The 11,736-nt window shown below is 42.3% G+C and overlaps 1 long non-coding RNA gene across 1 annotated transcript; it reads right to left on the bottom strand.

Moving 5' to 3' along the window:
- Nucleotides 1-653: 653 nt before the first annotated feature.
- LOC139437804 (uncharacterized) lies at nt 654-9,336 on the bottom strand. Its single transcript, XR_011647705.1, has 2 exons — nt 8,886-9,336; nt 654-2,058 (listed from the first exon to the last, which is right to left on the bottom strand). It is a non-coding gene; the product is annotated as an uncharacterized lncRNA (long non-coding RNA).
- Between the last annotated feature and the right edge of the window lie 2,400 nt (nt 9,337-11,736).

Raw genomic sequence — 11,736 nt, forward strand, 5'->3', positions numbered from 1 at the left:
ATTATGTTCTATGAGAAGCTAGCTCAGGAAAGGGGAATGAAAGCTCTGTCCACTGAGAGAAACCTCAAGGAGCTAAGAAAGGAAAATGATTCCATCAGGGAAATATTGGCAAGAATACAGTTGAAGCCCCAGGTTTTCCCAAGTGGCCCTCTGGCACCTGAAGTTCAAACTGTAACCTTCAGCATCAAGGTGTGATTCTGTTTTCATAGCTACTGATTCTAACCATCCTCAACTATGGGAAAGTTTGTGCCTGGGCTTTTGCTCTTTAAAGGTAGTTGTGATGGATCTTCTTTAAGATTAACTGTTGCCATTTAACTGATGTACTTACTGAACTTTGATATTACTATGATTTCCAGGGTAGTACTTTACAAATGTATATTTCTTTAGTATAGGTGTTTGAATAATTCCATTTCCTTCAATGCTGTAAAATAAGTTGATTAAATATTGGGTTTGAACTCAAAAACGTCAAGCAGTTAGTTTATGATAAATATAAACAAATTTCTTAGAAATTCTTAGAAAACAAGAAAAAAACAACAGAGCAAAAAAATAATAGTTACTTCTCCCACTCCTCAAAACTATACACGATGGTCAGAAGATTCCTTTGGAATATATGTAACAGGTCTGCTTCAAATACACTACACTTTTAAATGATCTTTTATTTTCATATAAATTTTATTTTTAAAGGAATTTTAGGTCACAGAAATGTACAATGAAAGGAGAGGGCATTCACATACACTCCATCCTCTCCCACTCTTATATTTCCCCCTATCAATAACATCTTAAATTAGTGTTGGACATTTGTTTCAACTGATGTACAAATCCTGAAGCTTTGTTACTCTCCAAGGCCTGTAATTTATTTACCCTTTGCATTTTACAATTTATAGGTTTTGATAAAATATAAAACAGCCTCTATCTGTCATTGCCCAGAAGGGGGAAAGCAGTTCATCAGTTCAAGAAACAGTAGAGAGTGGGGACGAATGACTGGGGTTGTAACTGGAGACTAAGGACTAAGGCAGATCACATGGGGCCTTGGTGGGGCTGAATATTTGGATTTTGTCTCAGAATCTCTATCTATAAAGTGGGCTGGGAAATAAGAGTATTATGGGGTGGGACAAGGGCAGAAGCAGCAGGAAGTGGATTTGGCTTAACTGATAAGAGTGTCCACCTACCACATAGGAGGTCCAGGGTTCAAACCCAGGGCCTCGTGACCTCTGTGGTGAGTTGGCCCTCGCGCAGTGCTGAAGCATGCAGGGAGTGCCATGCCATGCAGGGGTGTCCGCTGCATAGGGGAGCCCCAGGTACAAGGAGTGCATCCCATGTGAAAAATAGTGCAGCCTGCCCAGGAGTGGCGCCACACACACGGAGAGCTGATGCAGCAACATGATGCAACAAAGTGAGACACAGATTTCCGGTGCTGCTGACAAGAATACAAGCAGACACAGAAGAACACACAGCGAATAGACACAGAGAACAGACAGCAGTCTGGGGCAGGAAGGGGAGAGAGAAAAAAAAAAAGCCCTCTAGAATTCACAAAATACTTTAACAGCTAATAAACAATGTCAGAAAGTTGCACAAAAGTCTACTGTATTTCTGTAACACAGCAACAATCTAAAAAGAAAATTAAAGCAATTTCTTTTACAACAGCAACAGAAAGAAAACATTTAGGAAGAAATTTAACCAAGGATATGCAAGATTTGTTACCTGAAAACTACAAACCATTGAGGGGACTCATTCAAGGAGTCCTGGGGAAGACATTTTAGGAGGCTAACATTAACAAAAACTTATGACTGAAGCGTTTTACTCACTATGGACAGGGCGTAAGTCGTTCCACAGCCACTGGGTCTTCCCGCATTGGTACTGCACAATGAAGTCCTCGTCCTCATGGGACATAACAACAGTCTTTGGTACTAAAGGGGAGGTCTTTTTCACTTGGTCTGAGGTTCATGTGGGTCAAAAAGGTGAGTCAGGTGCTCTCTCCTGGCAGCTGGTACAGCAAAGAAAACTTGGAGCTTCTGGTTCCTCTGTGGACAGGCACCCACTTCAGGCCAAAATCAGAATCTATGAAATTAAATGTTCATATTATTCAGGGCTATAAATCTGCAAGTTCAAAGGTAATGGAATTGTCAAGTGCCTTGATGAGAATCTACGCAGATAATTAGAAGAAAAATACAAGGTAAATGTACAAAACTCAATTGATTTCCCCTTCCCTGCAATGAACAATGAAATAAAAAACAAACAAATGCATTTACAATAGGAAACACAGGCAATAAATTCCTTTGGTCAAACCTAAGAAAATATGTAACTATCTCATAAACTAGGAAAAACTTGAAAAAAATTTCAGAAGTTAAATAAATGAAAAAAATATTCCTTATTCATGGTGGGTAGACTCAGTATTTTTAAGATCTTATACAAAATCTCAGAAAGATATTTATGAACTGTTTCTACTCCTAGAATAGAACAGAGAACACTGAAGAAGAACAAAATTGAAGAGCCCACACTGACCATTCCCAATCCTTATTATAAATCTACATTAATTAACAGAGTGACTTTGGACACAAAAAAATGGACAAGAATAAAAGAGTCCATATATAAATCCATGAAAATATATTCAAGTGGGCATAATCATTCGAATAAGTGGAGATGGAACAACTGGATGGTCATACAGAAAAAAACAAATAATCAAAGACATAAACTTTACCTCTTACCCAGAAATTCACCCAAAAGAGTTTCTAGGTGTGGCAGCTTGGTATTATTTATGAATTCCGAAAAGAGATATAGATTATATGTGTAAACTGGTCTGCTGCTCTGGGTGTGATACCCATTGATTGTATTAAAGCAAAACAGTTTACATTCACTTGAGTCAATCAAGATTAGGACATTGATTCAACCATGTTATTAGGGTATCATCAGGGTTGAGTCCCCGTCCCCTTGGTGGGCTATAAAAATGGACACTCACTCAAGAAAGCACACAGAAGATACACAAAGAGTTCCATAGACATGTAAGAGGAGAGAGCTTTGAGGCTGGGGCCCTCGACACGTGAGCCATTTGCCTGATAGACTGCAGCTGAAGAGAACAGAGCAGCTGAGCCTCAGGCCAGCCTACAGCTGAGATTGGAAGAAGCTGGGCCCACAGAGCCTTAAGAGGAAAGAGGAAGGCTGAACCCTCCCAGACTTCGCCTGCCATCTTGCTTCAATACATGGCAACTGACTTTGGGTGAGGAAGTAACCCTGAGTTGTACTCTTTAGGGCTTTGTAACTCGAAGATTTCACCTCAAATAAATACTCTTTCTAAAAGCCAACGGATTTCTGGTACTTTGTATTAGCACCCCTTTGGTGGACTAGTACACTAGGCTTATGTGTAAGATGCAATATGATAAAAATTTGAAAACCCAACAGAAATGGGAACCTGCATGACCTTAACGTTTGCTGAGGAGTTTTTATGTGCAGCATCTGAAGAGTCATGAAAGGAAAAAGCAGTAATGGGACTTTATTATTATTTTTTAATTAAAAATTCTACTCTGTGGAAAACACTGTTAACTGAATGAAAAGACTTCCAGACTGCACTCGCAGAAAGTTTTGTAAAATACATACATCAAAAAAGGACTTATACCAAAATATACAAAAGGCCTTAGTAGCTCAATAAAAAGAAAACCACACAATTAAAAAAATGGAAAATGACTGAACAGACACCTCACCAATTAGGTACACAATTGGCAAATAAGCACACATAAAGATATTTAACATCATTTTTCATTATAGAAAAGTAACTTAAACCAACAATGAGAGACATGACCCACCCACTGGAATGGCTAACATCCAAACAGACAATCCAATGGCTAGTTATGATGTGGAACAACAGGAACTCTCATGCATTGCTGGGAAGGAATACAAATGGCACAGCCCCTTTGGAAGACATTTTACCACATCTCATAAGATAAACATATCTTAGCATGTGACTCATCAGTCTCACTCCTGAGTATGTACACAAGTTTGTTTGATAACTAATGTCCATAAAAAAAACACTACGGGTATATTTATAGCAACTTTTAGTTATAATAACCAGTAGCTAGGAAAAACCAAGATGTCCTTCACTAGGTGAATGGATAACCAAACTGTGGTTGGTACAACTATGCCTTGGGATACTACTCAGCAGTAAAAAGGAAAATGCTTTCCTGGCACATACAGATGTGCAAGCATCTCAAGTTCATACTGTTAAGAGAAGGAAGCTGGTCAGAAAAGGGTACATAATGCATGATAAGGCTACTGCTGCTTGTTGCTGGGGTATGATATCGGGAACCCCTTTGCTTGCACATAACAAAACTATGTGCTCCAAAGATTCTGTCAGAAGAAAACTCAGATATCCAAGCAACTGTCATTTTCCTTTGAGATGAGGAATGCAGCAGAGAAGAGATGATATTAAGTGGTTTCCTCTCAAATCACAGCACCATAAAATAAGTTCGACACTAGTCCAGCTGCTGGAGATAGACAGTTAACAAAAAAAAAATTCTTGCCTCCTTGTCTCTTACATTATTGCAATAAAAAGAAATACAAAGATGAGCCCAGCAAGCTGTTTGATTTTATTTGAGTTCTCCAGAGGGAGAACAAGTCCAGGACTCTGGTTGGGGCTTTCCTGGTTGAGAAATATGGATCCATGGTTCAACACCCTGTAATTCAGTTGTACTATCAGAAGTTAGATGAACTTGGTAGGGTATTTTTAAATGAGAATCTGTCACCATGAACGAGTGCCACCTGAATGAATATGCAGGGAAAATCTTACCTATCCTTTCGTTTGAGCTACACTTGCTTTCAGATGCCACTAACTGCAAGACCAGTCCGAGCCACCTGCTAGGAACCACAAGACCAGCCCAAGCTAGTTCTCTCCAAATTGGCAACTGTGCTCCATGTGCAAAAAGTGCCAGCTGAAAGGAAAGACCACATGGGCATGACATGGCTGCCCCCCTTCTCCCATCCCGATTTCCCAAAAAAGAACCCTAAGCCTGTGCCTTTGGGAAGAAGGTGTTTTACGGACACTTTCTCTTCCATTCTTTACCAAAGAATAAAGTTTCTGCTCTGCTTTACTGAATCTGGTCTTATTCAATTGGCTCAAGTGACTCTAGACAAGAGAGACAGTTAAGGCGTCCAACACAATAAATATTTGCTGACTCCACGTGGACTAGCCTCAGCCCTCTTCTGTCCTGTAGTACAGGGTGATGGGGAGGAGGAGGAATAAGATGGGCTCTCTGCTGCCCAATCATTTACACCTCCTCTTTGTTTTGTTTTTTTTTTTTGGAGTTACAGGGATTGAACCCAAGACCTCATACATGGGAAGCAGGGAGTCAGTCACTGATCTATACCCGCTCCCCAAGGAAAGCTGGTGTTTTTCATTGGTTTGGGGGATTGTTTTGTTTTTTGGAGGTACTGGGGATCTAACCCGGACCTTGTACACGGGAAGCATGTACTCAACCACTTGAGCTACATCTGCTTCCCAGGCCTCCTCCTTCTTGTCTCCTATTTTGCACTGTACATCAGGGGCCACAAGAGTTTGTCCCCATTGCGAACACTGATGAGCAGAAGGCTGTCTGGTATGCTGTCACTTTAGCCTCAGAATGGGTAAAAGGAGCTCTAAAGGAAGACAAATGGGAACAAGTGGGAATCGGTCATGATGCCTGAGCAACAGGACTCCTGGTCTTGGATGGAGACCAGAGCAAAGGTAATCCATGGCTGTGGAAAAGCTTTTATACCACTGGGGATTTGCCTGGCACCCTACCTTCCTTGTCACCTCTCTGGCCATGCTGGCCAGTCTCTTTACCCAGGCATACTGTATTGACAATCTTTTCCAATTCACCACCTGTACTGGGGACCTCTGAGGAACATCCTAGACCCCTCATAGATGCTCTCAAAACTCTCTGGTAGGCACCAAAAGGAGCCATCCCACCACCGAAGGAGAACATGAGCATTACCTGGGAACCCCACATTACTTACACTCTGTATCACTAGGGATTGACCCAGAAACCCTTACCTTCCCTGCCCAGGTAGAATCTCACAGAAAGGTCCTGCCTCCTCTCACCACTACAGCTCTTAGAGGAGCCTCATAAATCAAAAACTTTGGTGGCTAAGGAGGATAAACCCTGAACCATTCCTTCTTCCCTCTTATGGGATATTTTGCAAGAAAAGTTCACTCCCAGGGCTAGACAGGACCTTAGAAGACCAAGAAACTCTTTCAAGGAGTCTTCCCTGAGATTCATACAGAATACAGACTGGATATTTCAGGTCCCCTGACTTCACTTTAGAACAGTTTCTTCTTATATCAGGTAAAATGGAACAACTGAAACTAAATAAAATAGTCTAAAACAGGGGTTAAATTTTTTAGTTCCACAGACTCCTTTGTCAGTCAGATGAAAACTACGGACCCCTAAGTCTACACTGTACTACATATTATTTAATAAATATTATCACACTGCACCAACAAGTACCAACAAGAATTTTTTTTAAAATTTAAATTCAAGCTCACAGACTCCTTGTTAAGAACTCCTGGACTAAAACATAGTTAGGAGTTGAATCCTGACACTTGAAGGAAAAAAACCAAGACTATATACTCAATGCTATGAGCCAGACTTATTGAATAATCACAATTTTTCAAAGGCAATGTTAACACCATTTTCCAGAAGATAAAAATGACTGCTAGTCATTACCTGATTAGCTCAGTTTAGAACTATTAATTAACAAATGAGGGGTGAGAACCCCAAATTTAGCATCTCTCAAAAGTTAGTTAACTAAGGAAGATAATTTTCCTACTCTTTCCATCCCCAAAAATGATTAAGTTTAGCTAGCTAAAGTAGAGAAGGTGAAGTCACAAAAAGCCAATGAAAAAAAATTCAAAATTGGCCAATTTGGCCACTGTTGAGCAAACTACAAGTTAAAGATGATTGGTTAAAACATGTTTTTTTAATTAGTTAAGGGTTCACTTATTTATGTGAATAATTGAGAGAGAATGTATCTATTATGTTCTGAACGTCAAAACCACCAACTACTTTTGATGTCTTAACACAAAGAAACAGCTTATTATTCAGTTTTGGTTGGCTGGAGGCCTAGCATCCCAGCTTGCAATTTCTCTGGTTTTTAGCATTATGATCCTATATTATGCAACTTAGTTTCCTCTGAACAAGAGGCAGGCAGAAGCCAGGGCAGCTTCAGTAAAAAAACAACAACAACAACAACAATATACCTGGATGAAAGCAATCACAGCTGAATGTTAAGAAACCAACAATCTGACTTTACACTAGCCTTGGCACTGTAGCAGAAAATCTCAAGCTGAAAGACCACTGACTCTCCCAGGTTATTAGCCATGCCATCTTTAGCAAGTCACTTCTCCAGGTCTCAGCTTCGAAATCTGCAAAGAGGAGCTACTAATTTTGCCTACCTAACAAAGTATTGCAAATTTCAATGGTTTCAAAGCCATAAAGTGTTATACACAAAAAAGGAGTTTTTCAAACATGGTACTACTATGAACATAAATGGCTAATTTATTGTGCATTTAAGATTAAATTCCACCAACTACATTTTCAAGAGAAGAGAATATTTATAGCACTGAATTCTAATCTGACGGAAAACTTTGATATTATATCCAATGCAATATACTATTCTAGGAATATTAAAGTTTCTCTCTAAGTTAACTACAAGAAATAGAAAATATTATGAGGCAGAAAAATGGGAGATAATTAGAGACTAAAATACTTTGCCTAAATTCCCCCACTAATAAGAGTGTGAAGATACCGATGACTTAGCTATACCCTTTAGGTAAGATCTAAAATTACTCCAGAAATACACGTACTCAAACTCTTAAAACGAAATTCAACCGCATCAGCACCCCATCTTGTGGACTGCAATTTCTTGCCCAATTTGCCTGATAGAAATATAAAGAATGACAAGACCAAATTAAATCTAACCACCTTGAAAAAAATGTCCGCACATAGTTTTTAATGGGACTTTATCACAAAAAATGTGTCTACGATATAGAAAACTTAATGGTCAATTAAAAAAAAAAAAACAAAAAAACCAGTGTAGAACTTTGTGGTGAAAGACCTATGACTTTTACCCATCTTCACAGCAAGGAAATTAAATTCAAAGCGATGGAAAATTAGATGAAATGGACATAAACATAAGTCAAAATTTTAACATGCAAAAAAAAGTTGTTTACTTTAAGCCCACGGTTAATTCGAATTTTAGCACAGTCCTTTGGGGTCATGCATCCCAATTGAGTTTCTTCATGATCAAGACAAGTAGTTGGGCTTCCCCACTCTGTGTTCCCTCCTCATTTCTTACAGGGACCCAAGGTAAGACTTAAAAATTTCACGAGAATATCGAAATAGCTCATTGAAGAACTGTTTTCGTACTCAGAACGCATGACAAGCGCTTAAAAATGGAAAGCTAAGGAGACTGCACCTGCAGCGATAACCGACTGCGTGATAAGAAATTTAGACAAAAAGCGCCTATTTCTTCGCCCGGCGCAGCTCTCTCGTGCCGCCAGGTGCTCCAGATGCAGCGGGAGGCGGGGAGAGGGGCGCGCAGGCGGGGAGGGGGCGCGCGGCGAGCCGGACCGGCCTCCGCAGGGGCGGCCTTCCGGCCCACCCGAGGGACCCGCCTCGCCCCCGGGCCCCGGGGACGCCGCAGGGAGGGAAAATGGCCTCGGGGCCGCGGAAGCGTCCCCGCAGCCGGGCAGGGGAGCGGCTAACGGGAGTCCGCGGGGCCCGGGGTCGGGAGCCCGAGCGGCCCTGGGGTTCCGGCCGCCCCTCCCGGGACGGGGAGGCCCGGGGCGCCTCAGCCCGCCGGCTTTCGGGGGAACGCGATGCCTTTTTTGCGCCGCCACCCGCCGGACCCGCACCCACCTTTCCAGGCCGGGGCCGCGCGGGCGCCGTCAGGTCACAGAGGCCGAGGCCGCGCTCCCCGCCCGCGGCCGTGAGGCCCAGCTTGCCGCCCCTGACCGCGCTGCAACGCCCGCCGCAGGCCTGGTTCCCCCTTTTGCGGGTCTGGCAGCCACAAAACGTCGCCGAGGGAGGAAGTGAAGCTCCGCACCCCACGCCCATCTCCACCCCCTCTCCCCGCCCCGTCGCGCCCCCTCAGTCGGCGCTGGAGTGCGGCCGCCGCTCCGCGGTGTTCCTGTCTGGACCGCTAGTGGCGGCCCCGACGCAGGGCCTGAGGCACCGTGGAGACGCCTTCCTCCCGGAGCGCGGCCCGGCAGCTTCCCTCGCGGCCTGGCGCGCGCCCGCAGCTGCCGAATCTGTCAGGCGCGGGGGGGGGGGGGGGGGAAGGGGAGAGAGAGATGGGCACGGGGAGGTCGGAGGTCAGCCGCGGAGCACCATGGCAAGGGGGCGTGGCCGCGCTCGGCGCCGGCAGGGTCGTCGGGGTCACGGGCGTCGGCGTTCTGATTGGCCACGTGGGAGCGGCAGCGGCCGCCGGGCAAGGCTGCCGGGGTGATGAGGCGTTGGGGGCGCCCCTCGCCGCGGCTTCTCTTTGTCGGTTTTGGCAACTTAGAGGCCGATTGCTGCTCGTGCGTCCTGCGGTGCAGCCTCGAGACCTCTTGGTTCGTCCCCACCTGGACATTTCTGGAGGCGAAACCAAGGAGCTGTTCTCTGGAGGTGAAAGTTGTGCCCACTTGCTAATTCAGAGAGTCGTCGTACGCGGACCCCGTGAGGGTTTTGTGAATCCGATAAAATACTTGTTGTACCTTGAATGTGTTCCCTGAAGTGAGACTTGGCGTTTCTGGCCCAATTAAAGTGGTACTGGCCCTACCACAATATTGTTTATTCCTAAAATGAGGTGATTTATAAAGGTAAGACTAAAGTATGCCAGAGATGTTCAAAGGAGTTGCGGTATTCTCCCAGTAAATCGGATCAGTCTGGAGAAAATATTTGCAACTTGTACCACAGGAACTCTTAAGACTTAGACTGAAATCCTGAAGGCAAAATAGTCAAGGACAGAGAGGAACAGACAGTTCACATAAAAAGAATAGCAGTGTTTTTAAAACATAAACAGATGCTGAACCTCACTTAAAATAGAAACATACATTGAAATTAAAATAATGAGATTGACAGAAACCAAACCCTTGAATCGCACAGCAAGGCTGTGGAGAAACATGCTCATAAATGTTTTGGTGGGAATGGAAAATGATTCAAACTCTCTAGTACCAAAGTTACATATGCATTTATCCTTAAACCTTGCAATTCCATTTCTACCCTAACCTTACTCTGAATGTTACACCTCCACAAAAAGAACAATATACATTGAAGTGCTGTTTGCCTTAGTAGATGTTTGGTACTCAAACATGCTCAATAGGAACTGATTGGATGACCTCCAAGGGCATACTTAATTGGCGAGGAAAAAAAAACTTTGAAGAATATCTTAGAAACTAATAAAAATAATTTGCTATAGAAAGTAGTGGGGAAAAGTGGAGGGGGTAGAATTAGGAGGATAACTTCTCTGACTTTGAGCTTTTAAATTTTACATCGTCAAAAGTAAATAAAAAAAGGGAACAAAGTAAACCCCAGAGTTGAAAGAAAATTTAAACAAATGTACCTAACTCTTCTTCAAATTGGTAACATCTGTTACAGGGAGAAAAGACTTATTCCCGAGGGCTTTTAATCGTAGTACTCTTCCAGTACATCTTTGGTTGGCTATACTTTAAAGATGGAAAAACAAACAAACAAAAACACACACACACACAAACTGGAAAGGAATCTTCAACTGCACTCAGTGGTTTATAACTAACGTAGCATTGTTACTGTGGTTTTAAAATTACATCATAGGAATACACAAATAAGTCTTTAAAGTTATTATGTAGAAAGAATGGAAGAGAAAATGAGATCCAAGTACAAAATCAAAGATCAGAAAAACCCAGACATTAAGTTTAAATTGGAAATATCAACTTGTACCTGGGATTTTAAATATATTACCTAGTTCCGTGCACTTCAAGGCCCTAGAAGCAGTATGGTGACTAACTGTCACAATTTGCTCAGGATGCTGTATTTTTACTCCTGGAATTGGAAAAGTCCCAGGCAAACCAGGATAGTTTGTCACACTTCAGTAACAATGAGCATACCTACACCCAGATTTTGGTTTCTAATTTCCATTTCCTACTAAAAGATCCAGAGTTCCTTGGAGAATTGAATGATTCTAGTTTGGGGGTAAGGAAAGTCCAAGATGAGTCTGAGGCATTTTGTTGTGCCAGAATGCTAAAGAATTCGTTAGGCTATTGAGGGAATGTCAACAAGATATAGAACAGTCAAAACAAATATACAGGGAGCAGATGTAGCTCAGTGGTTGAGTGCCTGCCTCCCATGTATGAGGTCCCGGTTTCAATCTCTAGTACCTCCTAAATAACAACAACAACAAAAAAAAAATACAAAAAAAGAAACAGCTTTAGGTAAAAGATTATTGTGAAATAGAAACTTCATGTGATGCCAAAGTATCACCCCACAGCTTGCATATATAATTGTAAAGATATGTATATCTTTATAGTGCTGCCATCTGGTGGTCACCAGCTGAATCAAGTGATTAAATTTGGTATCAGTAATAGGGGAACAACCTCCAGTTTACAGAAAATAAAGAGGAACAGTACTAGTGAAAACCTAACATTAGAAAATTTCATTATTCAAAAAAACTTTATGAACTATAAGCAACAAATATTACTGAGCACCTGAGTTAGAATTAGCACAGTACTCAGTATCAATGTCCAACCAA

This window comes from Dasypus novemcinctus, chromosome 28 (genome assembly GCF_030445035.2).
Source record: "Dasypus novemcinctus isolate mDasNov1 chromosome 28, mDasNov1.1.hap2, whole genome shotgun sequence".
Classification (NCBI taxonomy): Eukaryota; Metazoa; Chordata; class Mammalia; order Cingulata; family Dasypodidae; genus Dasypus; species Dasypus novemcinctus.